Source organism: Podarcis muralis, chromosome 7, assembly GCF_964188315.1.
Source record: "Podarcis muralis chromosome 7, rPodMur119.hap1.1, whole genome shotgun sequence".
In the NCBI taxonomy this organism is placed as follows: domain Eukaryota; kingdom Metazoa; phylum Chordata; class Lepidosauria; order Squamata; family Lacertidae; genus Podarcis; species Podarcis muralis.
The window spans coordinates 15,991,643-16,015,553 of NC_135661.1; the positions used below are offsets into that span (position 1 = coordinate 15,991,643).

General features: G+C 47.7%; 1 long non-coding RNA gene across 2 annotated transcripts in view; it reads left to right on the top strand.

The window, feature by feature from the left end:
- Positions 1-19,841, top strand: part of LOC114602589 (uncharacterized) — a 31,887-nt gene extending 12,046 nt beyond the window's left edge. The window contains exons 2-4 of one of the 2 annotated variants that reach the window (XR_003707946.2): positions 10,187-10,371; positions 15,437-15,541; positions 19,368-19,841. This is a non-coding gene — a long non-coding RNA (uncharacterized LOC114602589). The remainder of the gene's footprint in view (positions 1-10,186; positions 10,372-15,436; positions 15,542-19,367) is intronic. The other variant, XR_013393572.1, reaches the window with a different exon arrangement.
- The last annotated feature ends 4,070 nt before the right edge of the window (positions 19,842-23,911 follow it).

The window sequence follows — 23,911 nt, forward strand, 5'->3', positions numbered from 1 at the left end:
TTATATATTTTAGAGGAAATTTCTCCTAACACGTTTTTGCATGTGAGTTTGCCTTATATGCTCAGGTTTTTTTTGCAATGTGATTTCCTCTAATATAATGCATTGCCATATGCTGTTTTCGCTATGTGCATTATTTCATACACAGCTTTTTGTACACATTACACAAAGCTGGAAGTCTGCCTTGCAAAATTTGGAGAAACACGAATTCCGAAGGGTGGCTGTGGTTTGGTTTGCAAGCTGTTTTATGAAGAGCAAAATTAGGTAGGTTCATCTTCAAATGAATCCAATTTCCTCCCCATACATAAGTGGTGGCCTGGGGTTACCCTTTTGCAAATAATTGTGGGTTTTGTTTTGTTGTTGTAAGAGATAGCTGACAACCTGTGATTTTAAAATTTTAAGCTGTGTTTGTTGCAAAGAAATAATGATTGCGTGCCGTGTTTATTTATTTTTAATGAAATTGGGGTTTGCAAGAATTTGTGTGTTCTAATGAATGAATAAATACAATTATTCATCGTATAACCTGCCTTTCCTCCAAGCAGCTCGAAGCAGCCTCCATGGTTCTCCCCCACCTCTCCATTTTATTCTCACAACAACCCTGTTAGGTAGGTTAGGCTGTGATAGGCCCTGGAAGGAATGCAGCTTGGGAAGCACATGCTAGAGCATGCGAAGTAGTGGTTTGGGATTCCGTCCTCAGCATCTCCCGGTAGGGCTGGAATTCTCTGAAATCCTGGAGAATTGTGGCCAACCATGGTAGAAAAATGGGCTAGATGGACCAACAGCCTGACTCAGTATGAGGGAGCTTCCTGTAGTCCTGAGAGACAGCGATTGACTCAAAGGCCACCCAGCAAGCTTCATGGCAGAGTGGGGACCTTTTCCTTTTTTAAAATTTTATTTATTGATGGTCCACACTTTCTCTTGACATGGCAAGTAGGAGGGCAGGAATGGTTCTTGCTGTCTCAGATGATGGAGAGCCACTGCCAGTTAAGGGAGACAAGAACTGGGCTAGATGGACCAGTGGTCTGACTTTGCATAAAAATGGCCATTTATTTGCATAAAAACAGGAAGTGACATCACATTGAATGTGTGTGGAGGGAAAGGGAGTGGGAGACATAGATCTAAGGAATGTTTTAGAGGGACACACAGATCTGGACTTCCATTAACACGCTGAAATGCTGTACTGAAGGAAAGGCCCCCTAGGGCTTGCCGATCAGAAGGTCGGTGGTTTGAATCCCCATGATGGGGTGAGCTCCCGTTGTTCTGTTCCAGCTCCTGCCAACCTAGCAGTTCGAAAGCATGAAGTGCTTCTCCGGCGGGAAGGTAAACAGCGTTTCCGTGCGCTGCTCTGGTTCGCCAGAAGTGGCTTAGTCATTGTCAGGGAACTGCCATCAGAGACAAGAGGACAGGTAAGGCTCCCCAATGAGGCAGGGGAGGGAACTAGCAAGGAGAGGGAGAGAGCTTCCGCTGGGGAAGGGAATCAAGGTGACACCAGGAAGAAAGGGGAGGCTGAGAGTACTTCGGAGGGAAGGCTCCGAGACTCTTCCAGTGAGATCAGCGGGGAGAGCACAGGACCTCCGCTTGGCACGCCCACGCTGCGCAGAAAGCTTCCGCGCAGAGAATCTAGGAAGAGACTTGGAGTCAAGGAATTCTTATGTTGGAAGAAGTTTAGGAAACGCCCACTGATGGATTCTGCCAGTGACTGAGACAGTCGCGTTGTAAGGGCTGTCAAACCAGGGAAAGTTTTAGCTATACAACCAGCTTGGAGCAGTTTGGAATTTACGCACAAGCAACCCCAATTCCCATTACAGTCATGCTGGCCAAATGACCCGGAAGCTGTACGCCAGCTCCCTCGGCCAGTAAAGCGAGATGAGTACCGTAACCCCAGAGTCGTCCGCAACTGGACCTAATGTTCAGGGGTCCCTTTACCTTTACCTATGAAAAAGTGAGAAGCTAGTCACTGCCTCCCAGACTAACTTTCCTGACTGGGTTCTTGTTGGGATTAAATGAAGAGAATCATGTGTACCACCCTAGATCTTTGGAGAAAAGGCTGTGATATAAATGCACCAAACAATTTTTCACTTCAAGAACCAATATGTAAACTGAAAACACAGCCGCCGTGTGAAATTCGCGCGTCTCTGAATTTTGTGATGCCAAGTTCTCCAACACAGTTCCAATGTGTAGGAAACAAAAACACAAATCTATGGGGAAGGTATGCATAAAAGTATACCTTTGGCATACAAAGGTGCATGGTAATAGGTGAAGCTGCTTGCAAAAATATGTATATTTGGCAATATTATCACTAAAAGGCTGGCGAATTTTCATGAGGATTTTTTTTTTAAAAAAAAAGAACGATAAACACAAATTGCTGTGGAATTTGGAGAACTGTCATTCTTAAAAGGAGGAACGGAGAGATCCTGTAACTGGCAGCTCCAATCCCCCCCCCCTCAAGCTGGCAAAAAGAGCTAAAATGGTCTTCCCCGAGGGAAGACAAGTGATCCAGTCTGACAGACTCATCTCCTTCCCCACACAGAGATCCCAGACTCTTAAGGGAGACTCCTTATCCTAGAAAGAGACCAGCCCTAGAGAAATCCGAAGCCGAGCTGGATCGATAACACTCGTGGAGAGACGAAATACCAGCCCCAGCCCATTCCATACCAAGGAGATTCCAGCCTCTGGAAATGAGCAGAAGAGCACAGAGGCTTGGACCAGCCAGCGAGACACATGTCAGATTGTAGAGCTGACATGTGGCAAAAGGGCAGAGCGAGGAAGAAGGGGGAGGGAGGGGCTCTTCTTCCAGGTAGTGTAAAAATCAGCCTATAAATTTATTTTAAAAATACAAATTAACTCAGTAGCCTATGACATTCGAAACCCTGACTTTACAGCCTACAGATGTTTGGGTGGACATTTCTTTACAGGTTTTTTAAGAATATGGACAGGTTTTCTTCACACAGGGTGTTTGAAAGTTGAGGTGCTCCCTAATACCTTTTCTGAGTTTCCGGTACATAAGGCTACAAAATGCAAGCAACAGTTTGCTGAAAAGCAGCTTTGTTTATGTGTATCATATAAAACATATAAAGCTGTTGTTGTTGTTTAGTCGTTTAGTCGTGTCCGACTCTTCGTGACCCCATGGACCAGAGCACGCCAGGCACTCCTGTCTTCCACTGCCTCCCGCAGTTTGGTCAAACTCATGCTGGTAGCTTCGAGAACACTATCCAACCATCTCGTCCTCTGTCGTCCCCTTCTCCTTGTGCCCTCCATCTTTCCCAACATCAGGGTCTTATCCAGGGAGCCTTCTCTTCTTGTGAGGTGGCCAAAGTATTGGAGCCCCAGCTTCACGATCTGTCCTTCCAGTGAGCACTCAGAGCTGATTTCAGTCCATGGGGCTCTCAAGAGTCTCCTCCAGCACCATAATTCAAAAACATCAATTCTTCGACGATCAGCCTTCTTTACGGTCCAGCTCTCACTTGCATACATCACTAATATTCCTGTTTAGGGAAGTTTTTAATGTTTGAAGTTCCATTCTGTTTTTAATGTTCTGTTGAAAGCCTCCCAGAGTGGCTGGGGAAATCCAGCCAGATGGGTGGGATAGAAATTATTATTATTATTATTATTATTATTATTATTATTATTATTATTATTTATTTATTTATTTATTTATTTATTATCCAGCCAGGAATTGCAAAGTCAAAGCATTTGTTATTTCCCATGATCTGGGAGGGTGATTCCCAGAGCCTTCTGTGACAAAGGCCTAAGACAGATGCTCAGGCTCACAGCTGGAATGTGGTGTTTGAGGGCTCCTTATCTAGCCCTCAGGACTCTCCCCGGGCCACAACTCTCCCAGGCCCTGCTCTGAGTCTCGTCAAGCACCTTTGCCTGTCTGGAATGAGACACTGGGCTATGATGAGCTCAAATGAAGCCCACAGCATGCAGGTAAGATGCCTCCTCCATCGCCCCACCCACTCCCCCCTTTGGCCACACCCACATTTGCCCCAGCCACGCCTCCTCAGAAGGTGGCCCCACATGGAAATACAATCTTTTGGCTGGAAAATGTCCCCCACCCCGACACAACTACTACTCTGTGCACAGAGATGCTTGAGGAATTTGATCTTCGAGACATTCCAGTGTGAAGTCACTGGATCTGCACCTCCCAGATTAATGAAGGGATTGAAATTTGGCCTTTTTGCATTTCCTGAATGTTCCATCACGGTTCTTGGCTCAAAAATACATTGTCAAAATGCAATAAAAACATTTATTTTTTGGGGAGAGGAATATGCATTTTAATATGTGTCTTAAATGCATAACTGAATGTGAAATGTTGGGCATACCTATATCTAATCTATATTATCTATATCTATATATCATCTATATTTTTTCTTTTTCTTTCTTTCTTTCATTCATGTGGAAACAGTATGGAATGGACTTATGGTTGAACAGGTGTGCAAGATGCAGAAACCATTGACGGAGGGCCTCACCCCTCTCTACATACAAAATAATGAGCCTGCTCACTGCATTTCTCTCTAAATCACAGGTCCTGTTTCACATCTTTCTTGAGTCTTTCTGCCTGGCTTGAAAGAGTCCTTGAACTCTGATGATGCTTCTCGCTTGCCTAGATGGAGAGAAGTTTGTAGAAATTAGCCTACTGTAGGAAGGTAACATTTACAGTGGTACCTTGGTTCTCAAACTTAATCCGTTCCGGAAGTCCGTTCCAAAACCAAAGTGCTCTTTTTCGTAGAAAGTAATGCAAAACAGATTAATCCATTCCAGACTTTTAAAACATCAATTTAAAATGAATTTTACTATCCAATGAGACCATTGATCCATAAAATGAAAGCAATAATCAATGTGCTGTACTATAAAATAGATAAGACAGTATTGTAGATGATAAAAATTAAAAAAAAAAATTCTTACTGCACTGATGTTAGTCACTGTTTGGATGGGGGGCTTTTATCCATTTCCGCAGTTGCACAATCAATCAATCAATCAATCAATCACTAGCTGAACTGGGTTCCACACAGCCACAAAAACAAATTAACTGAAAAAGCCTCAAAAACAAAAATGCAAAATAAATAGCAAAAACAAAAGCTCCAAACTTAATCCGTTCTGGAAGTCCATTTGACTTTTGAAATGTTTGAAAACCAAGGCTCTACAAATAAATAGTTTGGTAAATCAAAAAATAAATAAACAGGGCGGCCCAGAAATCAGATTGTAAAAACAGATCCTGATATGTATATTGGACAATCCATGGGCAATTTGGACCAAACTGTAGCAGTTATCTTCCCACAAGGGCTGATATTGATGCTGAAATCCAGCATTGCCTGAGCTCTGTGAATGCGGCTTTCTCCCAATTGAAATGAAGAGTGTTTGAGGACCAGGACATTGGCAGGGAAACCTAAATGCTTGTTTACAAAGCTATTGTAATACCAACCTTACTGTATGCTTGTGAAACATGGATCACTTATAAACACCATCTCCAAATCCTCGAAAGATTCCATCAACGGTGTCTCTGAAAAATTTTACACATCACTTGGGAAGACAGGCGAACTAATGCCAGTGTACAGGAAGAAGCAAAGATCACCAGTGTTGAAGCAATGATTCTTCAACATCAGCTTCATTGGACTGGTCATGTTCTTTGGATGCCTGATTATTGTCTTCCAAAGCAACTACTCTATTCCCAACTTAAGAATGGAAAGCACAGTATTGGTGGTCAACAAAAGACTCTCTCAAAGACTCTCTCAAAGCAAATCTAAAAAAATGTAGTATAAACACCACCAATTCGGAAACACTTGCCTGCAAGCGCTCCAGTTGGAGAACAGCCTTTACCAAAGGTGCCATGGGCTTTGAAGACACTCAAACTCAGGACGCAAGGAAGAAATGTGCTAAGATTCTGTGATCAACTCCAGCCCGGAAACCAATGTCCCCACTGTGGAAGGACATGTGGATCCAGAATTGGCCTCCACAGTCAAACGGACTCATTGTTAAAACCGTGTTTATGGAAGACAATCTTACTTGGCTATGAGTGCTCACCGAAGAAGAAGAAGAAGAAGAAGAAGAAGAAGAAGAAGCCTCTGAATCCCAGTTGCCGGGAATCACAAGTGGGGAGAGCATTTTTGTGCTCGGATCCTGCCTGCAGGCTTTCCATGGGCACCTGGTTGCCCAATGTGAGACAAGGATGCTGAACTAGATATGCCACGAACCTGATCCAGCAAGGGCCCCTCTTATGTTTTTGTGTATATGTTCCAATGACTAACAACAAAAAAGGCACCTGCTGCTTAATACCTGCATTCAGAGTAGGGTCTCTGGTGATAATCTAATGGATGTTGAGGTTTACATAGGAGAAAGTATCCAAGTGTTTGAACATCACCTGTATTGATCGTCTTTGCAACCAAGGCATTCTAGATTGATCCAGGAAAGGCAAATCAGTTTCAGAAATCCCAATGTTAAATTCAATTCTACACACTTCTGTGTGTATCTTTTTTTTTTTAAGTCATCACAAAAAAACCACCAGCATTTTGGTGCAAAATTCTCCTAATGTGCCAAAATGTGCGATTTTGCCCAATGTGGGCAAAAATTCTCCCAAAATAATGTGTTGTTTTTTTTTACTAATCTAGGTACTTTTAATGCGTGCTTTGCTCTAATATGCACACTTGCCTGAAATAGAATGTGGCCTCCAGGCTGAAAAACGGTCCTCACTCCTATATTAGAAAGCAACTTATTCTACACCATCCCACTCAGTCAATGAGGTCGGTGTGTGAGGACTTCCTGGCTGTGCCACAGAGGTCCACCCTGTGACAGATAAGGCGAGGGCCTTTTCTGTGGTGGCTTCTTCTCTATGGAACCAGCTCCCCTCTGAGTTGCAGCAGGCACTGACAATGGAAACCTTTTGCCTCTTTCTGAAATCCCAGCATTCTTCCCAAGTCTTTGCTAGCACTTTTGAAAGCAATTTACAAAAAAAGAGCAACGTACAAGGAGGGCAACAAAATTACTCAGAATAAATAAATAAATGAGATCTTATTAATTGAAACATATTATATAAGTGTATAATCCTAATAAAACAAATAGGGGGAAATGGATTTTTGGGGTTTAAAACGAATATAGATGCCAAATAAAGACTGGACACAGTGACAACAAATGTTGCTATTGGTAAAAATATTGCGTTTCTAGAGATCAACTTGATAAGCATTCTGACAAAAATGGGAATGAGTTCTAACAAAGTGGAACAAGAAGCCAGCTGTTAAAGGTGCAAGAGACCTGCCTACACTAGTTCACAGACCAACCTTTCAATTGAATGCGAAGGGGCAGCCTTATCGAAGTAGCAGGAGCCCAATGATCAAGCCCACAATTAGAACTCGAACTCAGAGCCTCCTGGCAACCTCTTCCTCAAAACTGCAAAACCAGGAAGGCTGGCTACACGTCACCATAAAAGAGGAACTCATATGTAGGGGACAAGACACAAGATGACTTATATCTCTGCTCAGTTGGGTGGCCAGGTGCTTGGCTGCAGCTCAGCGGCAGAACATCTGCTTGGCATACAGAAGGCCCCATTCCCCCTGCACCACCAATTAAAAGGATCAGACAATGTATGGCAGGAAAGAGCTCTTCCCCCTGGTGACCTTGAGAAACAGAGAAGACAGGATGTGGACCATAGCAACTTAGGTTTGGGAATTTAAATCTGGAAAATCCAAACATGCCTTTTAAGTTTAGACAGATGGCACATCTGCTAAGGGGGCTCCTGGAAGCATCTGGGTGGCCACGGTGAGAACAGGATGGTCTGATTCAACAGGGCTGTTCTTATGTTCTTAGGGTGAAGATGTGATGACTCTAGCCCTTGACAGTCCTTTCCCTTTTCCTAAATGTGACGGAACTGCTGGCCCTCCCTGGACCAGAGCTTCATGAGAACAGGAGGAGAGCTTGCAGGATCAGTCCAGTGGCCTGTATAGACCAGCATCCTCTTCTCACAGTGGCCAACCAGATGTCTCAGGGGGAAACCAGCAAGTAGGACCTGAGTGGAAGAGCAACTCTCTCCTTTCAAAGGAGCTACAGTGGTACCTCGGGTTAAGAACTTAATTCGTTCTGGAGGTCCGTTCTTAACCTGAAACTGTTCTTAACCTGAGGTACCAACTTTAGCTAATGGAGACTCCCACTGCTGCCACACCACTGCCACGTGAGTTCTGTTCTCATCCTGAAGCAAAGTTCTTAACCCGAGGTACTATTTCTGGGTTAGTAGAGTCTGTAACCCAGGGCATGGTCGGCCAATTGGTGCCAAAGAAGGATAGAACTTTCTTTATGTATGCCACAACAGCAGCAAGAATACTTATCGCAAAGTATTGGAAGACACAAGATCTACCCACCCGGGAAGAATGGCAGATGAAGGTGATGGACTATATGGAACTGGCGGAAATGACTGGCAGAATCCGAGACCAGGGAGAAGAGTTGGTGGAAGAAGATTGGAAAAAGTTTAAAGTCTACTTACAGAAATACTGTAAAATTAATGAATGTTAGAATGATGTTGGATAAGAAGTTAAGTGGTTTTTAGCTATAATGCTATAAGGAATATGAAAAAATGGATTATTAACAGGTAAAAACTTAATGTTATAATACTTTAAGATTAAAGACTAGGATAAACAAAGAGGGAAAGGATTTGCTGAACTAACAAATTGAACTGGAATACAAAAAAGGGAGGTGTGAGGAGGTCCGGGAAACAAGCAAATGAAAGATAAGTAATGGAAAGATGGAATTGTTTTTAACTATTTTTATTTTGTATTTTTCTTTTTTCTTTTTTCATTTTGTAATATTTTGAAAATCTTAATAAATATCTTTAAAAAAAGAAAAAAAAGAAACTGTTCTTAACCTGAGGTACCAACTTTAGCTAATGGAGACTCCCACTGCTGCCACGCCACTGCCACGTGACTTCTGTTCTCATCCTGAAGCAAAGTTCTTAACCCGAGGTACTATTTCTGGGTTAGTGGAGTCTGTAACCTGAAGTGTCTGTGACCTGAAACGTCTGTACCCCGAGGTACCAATGTATTGTGGTGTAGTGGTTTGATTGTCGGGCTAGGACCTGGGAGACCAGGGTTCAAAAACCCACTCGGCCATGAAGGTCACTGGGTGGCCTTGGGCCAGTCCCTGTCTCTCAGCTTAACCTACTTTACAGGGTTGCTGTGGGGATCAAAGGAGGAGGGGGAGAAGCCCGTACGCCACCTCAAACTCCCTGGAGAAAAGGTGGGATATAAACTGCACTAGCCCAAAAGACTCCAACATGGGAAACTGATTGTTCATGCACATCCCAGAGAAGCTGGAAATGACATAAATGCATCACAGAGGGTTGGACTAGACGACTTTTTGAGCCCTTTCCACTGTCAGTTCTATGATTGGTTCTCCAATCCCTTCCATTTTACCCCCCAACAACAACCCCATCGGGTAGGTCAGGCTGAGATCTCGCAGGCAACTGACACTGGGTTGCCCCAATGTGTTTTGTGGCTGAACTGAGGATTTGAACCCAGATCTCCCCCCCTGTCCTAGTCCGACGCTCTAACCAAGCCTTTGCTGCCCCAGACGTGCTCCAGGAACAGCTGCCGTCGGGCTGTCCACAGCTATTTTGGGCACCACAGGGGACAAGGGAGGGCGAGCGCTCCAGCCAAGGAACCCGGGGCTGGGCAAGAGGTAATCCCTGCCGCTACCGGGGTAAAAGTTCACTCGAAATGGGTCGCTCGCTGAGTGCTGTATTAGCTCGGACACGCTCTTGTGGTGTTGTTGTTTTTGTTGTTGTTGGTTCCACCCCACCCCCTTCCTCCTCTCCTTGCTTTCTTTACCTCTTCCTCCCATGAGAGAATTCCGGCCCAGCTCCTGCCTGCATTCACTTCATATTTCGGAGCATTTTCTCTCAAAATCCCGCTGACAGATGAAGAGCAGGGAGAGAGCCAGATTCCCATGGAACAATAGCTCTTTGGAGAGGGACTCTGTGCCCAGCTTGGCCCTGGAGGGGGGGGGGCTGCCCGGGGGCACTGACAGCAGGAACCTTCCTGGTCTTCGGCCAAGGCACAGGTGCTGGCGACAGGACGAGCCTTCTGGTCAGAGCCCGGCCTGCTTTATAACCCTGGCGTCGTGCCAGCCGGCAGCTCGGAGCGTTAACCTGTTGTGTGCTGCAGAAGTTCATCCCCCCACCTCTTCTCTCTATTCCCCCAACCACCAGCAGCCCCGTGGGGCTTCGGGGAAGCCGCCCGCAGCTGTCAAAGCAGAGAGAGGAGGATGCCACACAGGGCCGGAAGGAGAGAGCAATTCAGCCCCTCGGATGGAGCGGAGCTCAGCTGCAAATGGGGGTGCCCGTCGGCTGAGGGTAACCGAGGACAAAAGCGGAACCTTGAAGAAAAGGGGGAGGTGAGATCAAGCAGAGGATGCTTCGTATCTTGGTAGAACCTCCATGTTTAGAGGGAGTCTACCCCTGAATACCAGTTGCTGGGGAACAATAGCAGGAGAGGGCTATTCCGTCTGTGGTGGCGCCCAGCTAATTCCTGCATTGCAGGGGGTTGGACTAGGTGACCCTTGGGGTCCCAACTCTGCGAGAAAATTCTACAAGCATGTCCTACTCAGAGCTGACCTAGAGGTGTGGTTTTTTTGAGGGGGACTGAGTTCCCTTACCTTAAAAAATTAAATTATTGATTTATTTTTGTTTTTGTTTTTGGGGAGGAAACGGATGCCTGAGTCAAAGAACCACCCGTATAATCGTACCTTGGTTGGTTGACGAACGCCATGCGACTCAAATGTTTTGGCTCCTGAATGCCATGAACTCGGAAGTAAGTGTTCCGGTTTGCAAAAGTTATTTGGGACCCAAACGTCCGATGGGCTTTCGTGGCTTCCAGTTGAGTGCAGGAAGCTCCTGCAGCCAATCGGAAGCTGCGCCTTGGTTTTCGAACGGTTTTGGGAGTCGAATGGACTTCTGAAATGGATTCTGTTCCTAAGTTAGGGGATGGGTTGTGGCCCCATGGGAGAGCATCTGTTCTGTGTGTGAAAGGTCACAGCTTCAACCCTTGGCATCTCCAAATAGAGCATGAGCTATAAGGCAGTTCCCTTGTCACGTCCACCAACTTTGTTTTAAGGATCAGCCCTGTGGGAGGTGGTGGTGATGGGACAATCTCATTGCTGCCAAGCACTGCAAGCGATGTCGGGTGGAGGGTTGTAAGCTGCATGCCGGAGTGCAGCTAGAGCTGGTGGGAGGAATCACACACATTTAGCCGTCCCCTTCCTGTCACCACCCTGCTCATGTAAATTTCACCCCCAGCGACAGCCCCACAAGCAGCTGTTTTGTGGGCCGAGGGGAGTGCAACTTCCATAGAATCTCAGACTTTTAGAGTGGGAAGGGATCCAAAGGGTCATCCAATCCAATCCAATCACAGCAGGGCAGGGCAGGGTGGGTAGGGTGGTGCCTGGGGAACACACACACACCCGCATCTTGGGCATTGCCCTCTCCATCACATTCAGTGGTGTAGCGTGGGTTGCCAGTGCCCGGGGCAAGGCAAGTACACTTGACACTGCCCACTAGGCTGGAATGAAGGGGCAATAGCTCAGCAACCTACCTGAGCGGCAGCTGCAGTGCCCTGTGACCGCCAAGCATGGTGGAGAGTAGGATGCGGAATTGGTTGGGAACAGGTATCTTTCTAAAGCCTGTGCCAAGGGTGCCCTAGCAACCTGTCATCGCACAAATCCACTCCTTAGTCTGCCCATGTGAACATTGGGAGTTTTCCCGTGTGAGGGGAAGGGCACACTGTTTTATATTTATTATTACTACTTTTTTATCCTTTTGAAATTTTGCACCCTTCATGGATCACTGCCTTGTTGCAGCGAAGGGGCTTGGATAACTCAGAGAACCTTATCAGCTATGCTGTGCAGGTCCACCCAAGACGGACAGGTCATAGCTGAGAGTTTAGGAACCGGCGATCCACTCCAGTATCCCTGCCAAGAAAACTCCATGGACAATAACAGGCATATAAAAGGATAGGAATGCCTAGTGTTCTCTGGTCCATGGAGTCACGAAGAGTTGGACACGACTAATCAACTAACAACAACAACAAGAATTTTGCAACTGCCCCTGTGGCCCCCGCCCCCGGTACGATCACATTTGCACCTCTCCAAAAACCTCGCCAAAGAGTTTGGTGAGGTTGTGGGGTGGGCCACCAATGTGAGTTGCATGGAACGTCTCAGAGAACTGCGTGTGGCTTGCTGGGCTGCAGGTTAGCCACCAAAAGATGGAATCCTTGACTTAGAACAGGGAGCCCAAGAACCAGATTTGAGCCACAATTTGCCCTAGCCTGCCTCACAGGGCTGTTGTGATCCAATGGGATAATTCACAGAGAGGCAGAAGCATGACCAATAAATAAAAGGGGGAAGGAGCCATGATTCCCTAGCCGAGGAATGTTCTCCCCCCGCATTTCCCTCTGGCTGGTCCATCCAGAATGGAGCGCAATGGTCGATCCCTGAAACTGAAACCGTTCACCATCGAAAAGCTAAGAATCTTGAACCGACACCAAGAGGTGGGAGGCGGGGGACCGCTCTGTGCACACATCTGATGGGCCCAGGCTGTTTGGCAGTTGTGCAAATCCACGGATTGGCCACCCAGCGGCCTTGCACGATCTCTGCTGTGCGCCGGATTCACCAGCCCCTGCTGTGGCAGAAAGACATTTTCGGTGCCCTCTGCGGGAAGGTGCGAGTCTGACGGCCGTGACTGTGTGACGTTGCCTGTCTCTCCCCATGCCTGAAGGGAGAAGTCATGTTCCAGACACTCATGCCCAGCCGGGATCAGAGAACAGCTGGCCACCGAAATCTCCAGCTGGTTTTGGGGGGGTGTGTTGCGGGGGTGGCGGTGTTACGTTCTGCATAACAGGAACCACAGCAGTTGGGCTGGCTTGGGAGAGCTGTGAGGCATTGTGGGCATGAAAAGAAACAAGAGACAGGGAGTGGAAGAGAGAGAGAGAGAGCATAAAATTGGTGCATGGGCAAATTAGAAGCCAGGGTGCTTGGCTGCTTTTGCTGCCAGCCATTGGCCAACAGAGGTCAATAGTGGGTGGGCAACAAAAACCAGGACATCCAAGCTGGTAGGGGAAGAAGAGAAAGCCTTTTTGGCTCAATGTGTGGGGAGGATTTCTGCCTCGGCCGATGCTCAGGATGGCAGCACATTCCCTAAGAAGAAATGGTGCAACATTTGAAGCATTCTTCAGTGCACTCCCACTGCTGGTTTGGGAAACAGTGTAAGCACGATGCTAGCTGCAATCAAGATCTTTCTTGCCATTTCTTGCAAAATTCTGCATTTAGATGCATTTTGCCCCCCAAAGCTCAAATGAGAACTGAGGAAAAAGAACGACTTAGCTGCCTTTTAAGCTGGTAATGTGCACACAGCCTTAGTTTATGGGGTGGGGTGGGGAAATGGACTGGCAGAGAGGGAAAGGTTTATAAAATTAAAAATAGGTGAAGAAGGAGCTTCTCCCCTTCCCCTTACTTTGGCAAGCAAATCAAGATGAAAGCTAAATATTGGATTGTAGAAACATGACTGTGGGGAAAAAGTTAAAGGGAAATATTATTTTGAATTATGTACCTACTATATGGAATTTGACAACTGGACAATGTAAATGGATTCTTTGTGCTCTTACTATGGCCAGAAGGCTGATGCTGACGCGCTGGAAAGAGAAATCTATGGCCCTCTTTAGTCAATGGATGGAAGATACGACAAAGCTTTCAACTTATGAATGGATTGCTTGCAGATGTAGACCTTGTTTGGACAAGTGCGATGATATTTGGAATGTGATATATATATATATATATATATATATATATATATATATATATATATTTGCTTTCGTAGATATATATATATAAAATTAGTAGGTTCTAAATAACCATATACCGTATTTTTCGCACCATAGGACGCACTTTTTCCCTCCTAAAAAGCAAGGGAAAATGTGTGTGTGTCCTATGGAGCGAATGCAGGCTTTCGCTGAAGCCTGGAGAGCGAGAGGGGTCGGTGCGCACCGACCCCTCTCGCTGTCCAGGCTTCAGGAAGCTATCCGCTAGCAGTGGGAGACCCAGCTCTCCCACCGCTAGCGGAGCGCTGCATTAATCCCGAAGCTTGGGGCGTGCGGAGCTCAGCGCGCCCCAAGCTTCTGGGTGCCGGCAAGGTCTCCGCTAGCCCTGGGAGAGCCCCGCGACGTCGCGCGGCTCTCCCAGGGCTAGCGGACCACTGCGCTAATCCCGAAGCTTGGGGCGTGCGGAGCTCAGCGCGCCCCAAGCTTCTGGGTGCCGGCAAGGTCTCCGCTAGACGGCTAGCGGAGACCTTGCCGGCGCCCAGAAGCTTGGGGCGCGCTGAGCTCCGCACGCCCCAAGCTTCGGGATTAGCGCTCTGCTAGCCGTGTCTAGGCTGCGGATAGCAGCCTGCTTCCCGGAGCGTCGGGCGCCCTGAAAGCAGAGCTCCCGGCGCTTCGGGAACACATCCGCAGTGTGGGGACCCTTGCAGGAGTTCCCCGCAAGGCTCCCCATGCTGCGGATAGCAGCCTGCCGCCCGGCGGGTGGGGCGCCCTGAAGCAGAGCGCCCCTCGCGCCAGGCATACACCCGCAGCTTGGGGAGCCCTGCGGCAGTTCCCCGCAAGGCTCCCCAAGCTGCGGATAGCAGCCTGCTTCCCGGAGCGTCGGGCGCCCTGAAAGCAGAGCGCCCGGCGCTTCGGGAACACATCCGCTGCGTGGAGAGCCTTGCAGGAGTTCCCCGCAAGGCTCCCCACGCTGCGGATAGCAGCCTGCCGCCCGGCGGGTGGGGCGCCCTGAAGCAGAGCGCCCCTCGCGCCAGGCATACACCCGCAGCTTGGGGAGCCCTGCGGCAGTTCCCCGCAAGGCTCCCCAAGCTGCGGATAGCAGCCTGCTTCCCGGAGCGTCGGGCGCCCTGAAAGCAGAGCGCCCGGCGCTTCGGGAACACATCCGCTGTGTGGAGAGCCTTGCAGGAGTTCCCCGCAAGGCTCCCCACGCTGCGGATAGCAGCCTGCCGCCCGGCGGGTGGGGCGCCCTGAAGCAGAGCGCCCTGCGCGCTAGGCAGACATCAGCCAGCCCCACAAGCTCGGGGGACAGCAGGGAGGCGCAGCGCCACTATCCCGCTGTTCCTCGACCTGGTTCGGTTTCCCTGACCTGCTTTTGGGGGGGAAATAAAGGGAAATTTTTTTTCCTTTATTTCCCCCCCAAAAAACTAGGTGCGTCCTATGGTCCGGTGCGTCCAATCGTGCGAAAAATACGGTATGTATTTGGATAATAATAGGACATACACCTATGTATTAGACAAGCATATATGAAATTGTAGTTGTTTGTACGTATAGTGATATCATATACTTTTCCTTCCTTTTTTCTCTTTATGCACTTTTATTTTTATTTTATTTTGTTCAATTGAAATATCCCCCCCCCCAAAAAAAAAAAGAAATGAGAAGAAGCTGAAAACTGAATAAACAGTTCTATGGAAGAAACCCCCAATTGTAACTCCAAGTCACTGGGTACTTACAGAGTTGCTGCCACCTGCCACCAGGTAAAGAAGCTAGGGTTCTTTTTTGGGGAGTAGGGGAATTGACATAGGAGGGCACACCTGTGAGGGACCTTCCAAACCAGGAGCCAACCCTACTTGTAAGTAGATCCACTCTAAACCTCACTGCCAGCTAAGCTGTGTCACAGAGCAGCAGGAATTCCATAGACCGACCCTGAACAGTGTTAACCAAACAGCATCCCCATCTAGACCAGTTTTTCTCAAACTTGGGTCCCCAGCTGTTGTTGGACTACAACTCCCATCACCCTTAGCTGGCAGGACCAGTGTTCAGGATGATGGGAGTTGTAGTCCAATGACGGCTGGGGACCCAAGTTTGAGAAACACCTGCATGAAACTGTCTCAAAGCAGCAATTTCTCACGTTGTTGTTCTTATTGGTATCTTTGTTTCCGTTGCGTCGTTCCTTTTTTGCTTTGAGAATGCTTTACAGCATGGAGATGTGTGTGTGCGTGACACAGTGTAAATATGTCTTTTCAGTCAGCTATACAGTGGTACCTTGGGTTAACAATTCGTTCTGGAGGTCTGTTCTTAACCTGAAACTGTTCTTAACCTGAAACTGTTCTTAACCTGAAACTGTTCTTAACCTGAAACACCACTTTAGCTAATGGGGCCTCCCACTGCTGCTGCACCGCTGCGGCGTGATTTCTGTTCTCATCCTGAAGCAAAGTTCTTAACCCGAGGTATTATTTCTGGGTTAGCAGAATCTGTAACCTGAAGCGTCTGTAACCTGAAGCGTCTGTAACCCGAGGTACCACTGTAATTGAAAGCATGAAATGCTGATGTCACATGTAGACTCCCCCCTTCTTCCCGCATTGGAGGGTCACTTTCTATCATGCACGAACCCTCCCTGTGCCAGTTCCTCCCCCCCCCACTATGCCACACACATCTGCAGCTAGCTGAAACTGACATGCTTGTCCGCTCAGCTCCAAGTCACTCCCAAGGGTGCCTCCCCTCCCTCTCTGCTCAGGCCCTCGAGGGGCTATTTCTGGCTCCCCCCCGTGCACCTGTAGGGCCACCGGTGCCACAGACGAGAAACCTGAGCCAGCAAAATGACAAGGCACCTTCCAGCTCCCCGGGCGACAGAGGAGAGATTCCCTGCTCTGCCCAGACCCCCTAGGGAGCCCAGTGGGGTCGGGTGTCAGGAGCGGGCTCCTCTTACAGGGGGCTGAATCTCAGCAATGCGGCTCTGGAGCAGCAGGGCAACCAGGGGACGGTGCCAAGCTCCCCGCTTGCTCGGGCCTGGAGAGAGGAATGTCAGCTTGCCTGCACCCAGGCAACCGAGTGGGCCCTGGCAGGAACGTCTAGCCTGATTGCAGTGGGAGGTGGGGGGTCGTACTGGGGCGTCAGATGCAGGGATGGAGGAGACATTTGATCCAGTTCGCATTTAAAGGCAAACTTGCCTGATTCATGCTTTCCAAAAGAAATCCACAAACCGAAACACCCGCCGCCTTTCACAACCCACACTTCTCTGAATTTTGCAACACAGGTCTTCAGGCAAGTAATGTGTACAGAGAGAAAAAACACACCCAGCAGGGTAAAACACAACTATAAATGGAGATATTGTGTATATTTGTCAGAACTGCTTGCAAAAAGGGGGCCGATCTGGAGAAATCCACATTGCAATGTTGACAGATTTTCATCAGGATTTCAAAGCAAATGAATTGCAAATCATTGCAATATTGCAGAGAACTGAATTTAAGATCAGGAGGAAAAAACAAGGAACTGAGGGGATAGAAATGGACAGATTCACTCATCCTTAATTGGAGGTGACTATCCTGACTTGAAATGACAACCCTCTGTGTCCAAGAGAGAACTAATTCTCCCTTGTGTCGTCCGCATTCTCTTCAGGGTCCTGGTTCTTTGTGGCATTGTGAAGATTATAGCAGCCTTAGTCACAGAATTGTAGAACTGTAGAGTTGGAAGGGACCCTGAGGATCAATCGAGTTCAATGCAGCTGTCCCATACGGGGATCGAACCTGCAACCTTGGCATTATCAGCACCATGCTCTTACTAACTGAGCTATCCAGGCTTTTTTTTTAAAAAAAAATTAAAACAAATTCTGCAAAAGTTCTAATCCTGCCAAATGTCATGTTAACATTAAGGCCATCTGTTGTGTGTTCAGTGCAAAGGATTCTGGGTGGTGGTGGTGGATAGAGCTGACCTAAGTATGTAAAACAGGGGTTCCCCTCTCTTTGGTCCTTGGGACTCTTTCTAGGACACACCCCTTCTCCATCCTCTAGCGATTTTGCCTGGCTGGAATATAGCTTTGAACACTGGTAATAACTCTTGTTTGTCTGGATGGAGGAGGCCAAGAGGGCTGTGTGAGCACGTACAGGAACTTGCTTGCCACGTGTCAATGTTGTGGATGGGGTGATTAATTGACATTAATTGCTCCATCCACATCACTGACACAGGGCTCCTGAAAAGGTTACTCAGGCTGAAAAATATTCCCCACTCCTGTGAAAAGGGATGGCCCAAATTGGAGCAGGCTCTAGTCATGCAGTCTGACCTTCAGGATCAGAGTGGTAGGCCCTGAACACCAGTTCCTAGGGATTGTATTTGGGGAGAATGTTCTGCTCAGATCTTGCTTCTCAAAGTGGCACCTGGTTGGTTTCGGTGGGAACAGGATTGTAGATTAGAAGGACGAACCGGCAGCAAGTAAAGGACACACTCTGGGGCTGTCATGGTGTTTCCAGAGCCAAACTGGCCATCATTCAGTGCTGGAGCCTGTGCAGGTTCATTTCCTGGTAGCAGGGTTTGTTCCCTGGAGAACCAGTGTCATTCAGAGGAGACACGGCTGGACCAGATGGACCCATTTCCTTGAATAGTCTGAGGGTTGTGTTATGCAGCCACTGGATTCTGACGTGCTCTGGTAGATGGAGGGGATGATACAGCATGGCAGAGAAGGAGCTTTTGTCCCCACCTTCTCCAGTTCTCCCCCAAATTCCCAGTCAAGCACAGATCAGAAGAAAATTTGAAATTCTCGCAGGGTCCGACAACAGTGGCAGTTTCTCTCTATTTGCTAGAAGTGTTTCTGGATTATCAAAGGTACAGGCTTACTTCTGACACCATGTAGCATATCCTGCGGCATCTGGGAAGAGTACTCACTGTGTGTGAAAACCTTGGGATGGGTCTGCCCTCATAGCAGGAAGCAGCAGGGGTTAGGAAAACGTCAATAGCTGCATTTGTTTGTGAACAACAGATCAACAACTCAGCAGCTAGGAGAAGCTATATAGGCTCCAATTAGTTCCCACTGAGCTTGGAAGGAACCACACCCTGGGAAGGGAGTCTCTGTTACAGACCAGGCATGTCTCATAAAGAGACAGGCCACATTCACCAAAGGGGAGGCACAATTTTTGTCAATTCCTCATTCCCCCCCACTTTCAGACTCCTGGAAAGCATTTCTGGAGGGCCGTGGGAACTTCTGGAGCAACACTGGAAGTGGTGTCACTGGGGACTGGATGGCAAACAGGGAATCAGCAAAAATCACCCTCCCCACTTCTTCTCCAATTGGACACTCAGTTTGGATCAAAGTCTCACCCATGAATGGAAGAAGTAGTTGATGGTGGCTGTTGGGACTAGGATGACAGAAAGCAGGGAGTAGGTGGGTGATGATTTATAGATGGTATTTAACACCAAATGAGCTAGCCAAAATGTATAAAACTAAGTCAAGTTGGAAGTGCAAAGTGTCAGAAGTAACATTTTTTCATATGTGGTGGACATGGAAAAGGGGCTATTGGGGAATGATATATAATGAGATTGAAAAGATGTTTAAATTGATGATTTCCAAGAAACTCAAATCTTTTCTTTTAGGAATGATAGATAATGATGTTCCAAAAGAGCTGGTCAACTTATTTATCTACACAACAAAAGCAGGACAAATATCATATGCCCAATGATGGAAAGAAGGAGAAGTTCCAACAAAGGAAGATTGGCTTTTGATGGAGGGTGCGGAACCCACAGGATTAACAGCAAAAATTAGAGACCAAAATGACGAGAAATTCCTTGAGGACTGGAAACTTTTATTGAGTATTTAAATAACTATTATAGTAATACGAAAATGCGAGCAGGACTTGAAATATGAGCAACCGCCTGAATTATTAAGATAAACCGATTAAATTGAATGCATTGAATAGTACAGGCGAAATATGCAGTATTTAGAGGTAAATATGGAAACCATGGAAGGGGAGGGCAGGAAGACAATGGACAAAATAAATCATGGTTTATGTTAAGAGCCGTAACGTTTTTTTCTTTGCAAAAAAAATTAATAAATAAGTGTTGTTGTTGGTTTTGTTTTGTTTTTTTAAAAAAGTGTAGGTAGCACCAGAGCCAGTAACAAGTAGAGCCAATAAGTCATTCTCGTTGTGTCCCATCCTCCCCCTACTGAGTTCTGCAAGGGTAACACTGCGGCAGAGGAGGAGGACGGTGGAAGGCAGGGACTGGAATATTTATAAGTAAGGAGGTATGCTGGCTGGCGACAGCCTGAGGTTGGTGGGGCATCCTCCACTGGTGAGGTGTGATCAGTGGTGTAGCGTGGGGGGTGCAGGGGGGGCCGGCCGCACCGGGCGCAACATCTGGGGGTTAGGGGGCGCAAATCCACGGGTTAGGGGGCGCAAATCCGCAGGTTAGGGGGTGCAAATTACTTGCCTTGCCCCGGGTGCTGACAACCCACGCTACGCCACTGGGTGTGATGTATGCTTGTGTGCAGCCCGTCAGATGAGGGCACTTAAGTCTGGGTGGAGGAGTGGTCACGCTGTTGCTCCAACATTCCAACTTGGAGCACAAGTCCATACCCACCAACATTTCTCTGATGAAAATAGGAATGTCCGTAATTTTACTACTTATACCCCATACATCTTACAGGGTTGCCCCAACCACTCTAGGTGGCTTCCAACATATATAAAAACACAATAAAACATTTATCATTCAAAAAACATTCCCTACACAGAATTGCCTTCAGATGACTCAGGGGTCAGAGAACTCCATACCCTCCAGCATTTCTCCAATGAAAATAATAAAGGTAAAGATGACCCCTGACTGTTAGGTCCAGTCGCGGACGACTCTGGGGTTGCGGTGCTCATCTCGCTTTACTGGTCGAGGGAGCCGGCATACAGCTTCCAGTCATGTGGCCAGCATGACTAAGCTGCTTCTGGCGAACCAGAGCCGCTCACGGAAACGCCGTTTACCTTCCCACTGGAGTGGTACCTATTTATCTACTTGCACTTTGATGTGCTTTTGAACTGCTAGGTTGGCAGGAGCAGGGACCGAGCAACTGGAGCTCACCTCGTCGCGGGGATTCGAACTGCTGACCTTCTGATCGGTAAGCCCTAGGCTCTGTGGTTTAACCCACAGCGCCACCCGTGTCCCTTCTCCAATGAAAATAGGGACATCCTAAAGAAAAGCAGTGCATTCCAGGATCAAATCAGAAATCGGGACGGCTTCTTTAAATCAGGGATGTCTCTGGAAAATAGGGACACTTGGAGAGCCTGCAAGTTTGCGGAGGGGATGCCAACTACGTGCCCCCGGAAGTGTGTTTGGTGCAACTTAGGAACTACTTTTTCAATAAGGAATTAAGCATCATCATCATCATCATCATCATCATCATCATATTTATACCCCGCCCATCCAGCCACTCTGGGCAGCTTCCAGCACATATAAAAACATAATAAAACATCAAACTTTCAAAACCTCCCGACACAGGGATGCCTTCAGATGTCTTCTAAAAGTTGGCTAGTACTTTATTACCTTGATATCTGAAGGGAGGGAGGGCACCACTACTGAGAAGGCCCTCTGCCTGGTTCCCTGTAACCTCACTTCTTGCAGTGAGGGAACCGCCAAAAGGCCCTCGGAGCTGGACCTCAGTGTCTGGGCTGAATGATGGGAGTGGAGATGCTCGCTCAGATATACTGGGCCGAGGCCATTTAGGGCTTTAAAGGTCAGCACCAACACTTTGAATTGTGCTTGGAAACCTACTGGGAGCCAGTGAAAATCCTTTAGGACTGGTTTTATACGGTCCTGGTGGCCACCCCCTGTCACCAGTCTGGACTAGTTGTCATTTCTGAGTCACCTGCCAATGATTTGTCCTCCTTGGACTGGGTGTGCTCAGGACAATCTGGCCTCTGGGACTCTTCCCCGGCTGTAGCTCTCCCTGGCAATGCTTTTGACCTTTCTTGAGGGGTGGGTTGTTGTTGTTTGCCTGGCTGCAATGCATCATTGAACTCTGCAGGTTCCCCTCCCTACATCAAGTTTCACCTGGCAGCATCCCTTTGATCCAGAGGAAGCTTGAACATGCTGTGGTGAGAGCCTACCTCCCCTGTCAGAGGCATTATGCCTCAAGATACCAGAAGCTGGGGAGAATCTGGGAAGAATTGCTGTAGCACACAGGTCCTGCTTTGGGGCGCCTCATAATGGGCGTCTGTTTGGCCCCTGTAAAAACTGGAGACTCTAGCTTCATCCAGCAGGGCTGTTCTTCTGTTCTTACTTCTAAACCCTAGATATGTGTTTTAAATCTGGTTTTTAGTTTATTGATGATTTTAATTATTTCCCCCCAAAATGTTCTAAATAGTTGTTCTTGGTGCTTTTTTTTCTTTTCTAAAAAAATGTTTAGGGGTACTCCCAAAGAAAATCACCATTTTATAGTTCAGATCAGGAAAACTAAACACAGTAAATGGACCAAAGTACAAAGATTCACAAAACATTTAGGGGTATGCGTACCCCTGTCCCCCCCCCCCCAGAGAAAAAGCACTTCTTGTTCTTAACTGTTTTTAAGTGATCGTTTTATTGTTTTATTCTTATTGTAAACTGCTTTGAGGTTTTCTTGTAATCAAGCTGTATATAAACCCCGTGAAAGAAAATGAATACATAAATTAATCACCCTTCCCCAATGGCTGTGCTGAGCTGGGACTGATGGGAACTGTAGTTTAAGGCATCTGGAAAATACTGCCCTACAGACTCCTTCTTTTAGCTCCTCCATCCCAGGTTGGTCCTGGGAAGGTGGGTGGCCTCCTGACCAGACCCTGGAGGCACTAATTCCTCAGTGAGAGAGGGAATTCCCTGTCAAGCCAGAAATGACCTCCTCTCTCTCTCTCTCTCTCTCTCTCTCTCTCTCTCTCTCTCTCCACCCCCTGCCTTTTGCAGAGACGGGATTAGACACAAGACAATTCAGAGGTGCTTTCCCCCTCTCCCTCAGCCCCAAGCCCCATTGGCTGGCTTGTGGGATGCGATTACCGCAGGCGCCTTTGGAAGGCAGCGGAGCGCTGGTCAGACACCTGCCTCTGGCTGCCAAGTGCCTAAGAGAGCAGCCAGGCTATTGTCTGCGACGCTATTTGATCTAAGAGGCCCAAAGCCCTCCTGCTGTGGCTCCGGTTACTCACACCGCCTGCTTGGAACGAGACCAGCCTCTGCCTGCTGCTGTAGGTTATTCCACACATTGAGGAGTAGGTAGCTTGGTCTGGCACCCTTCGAGGGAGGGGGCATGCAGCAGGTGCCCCAAAGGGGCTATGACTCAATGGTGGAGCCTCTGTTCTGCATGCAAAAGGTCCCAGGTTCAATCCCCAGTATCTCCAGGGAAGACTGGGATTGCCCCTTATCTGGAAAGCTGGAGAGCTGCTGCTGGTCAGTGTAAACAGTACTGAACTAGATGGACCAGTGGTCAGACACGGGAGAAGGCAGCTTCCTATGACCCAATGCAGTGTTTCCGAAACTTGGGTCTCCAGTGGTTTTTGGACTACAACTCCCATCATCCCTAGCTAGCAAGACCAGTGATGGGAGTTGTAGTCCAAAAACCTCTGGAGACCCAAGTTTCGGAAACACCATCCTAAGGCTATTTCTCAGTGGTTGAGCATCTGCTTGCATGCAGAAGGTCTCAGGTTCAGTCTTGGTAGAGCTGAGACTGACTTCTGGTCTGAAATCCTGGAGAGCCGCTGGCGGTCAGTGCAGAGAGTGCTAAGCTAGATGGTCTGCCTTGCTACAAAACAACTTCCTATGCCCAATTTGAGCCAAAGTTCTAACCTTGGAGCTTGTTTCTTGTTGCCTCATTTCAACCATGGAAGAGGCAAGCAAAGCTAAGAAGCTTTTGCAAATGTCAAAGATGGGCAGTGCGCCATCCCATGGGCTCAAATTAAGTTTGACTTGTTTTCGTGTGGCAATGAAAGGAGAAGCCTCAAAAATCCTTTCACCACTCAAATCCCGAGTGCACGATGTGAAACAGGAGTGAGAAACTGCAGGCCAAATCCTGCCACACACAAGCCTCTATGTCTAGTCCTTAGGACTCTCCCCAGCTCCACCTCCTCTCACCAGGCCACCTATTTCACCAACCTAGGCAGCATCTTAAAAAGCAGAGACCTCACCTTGCCAAC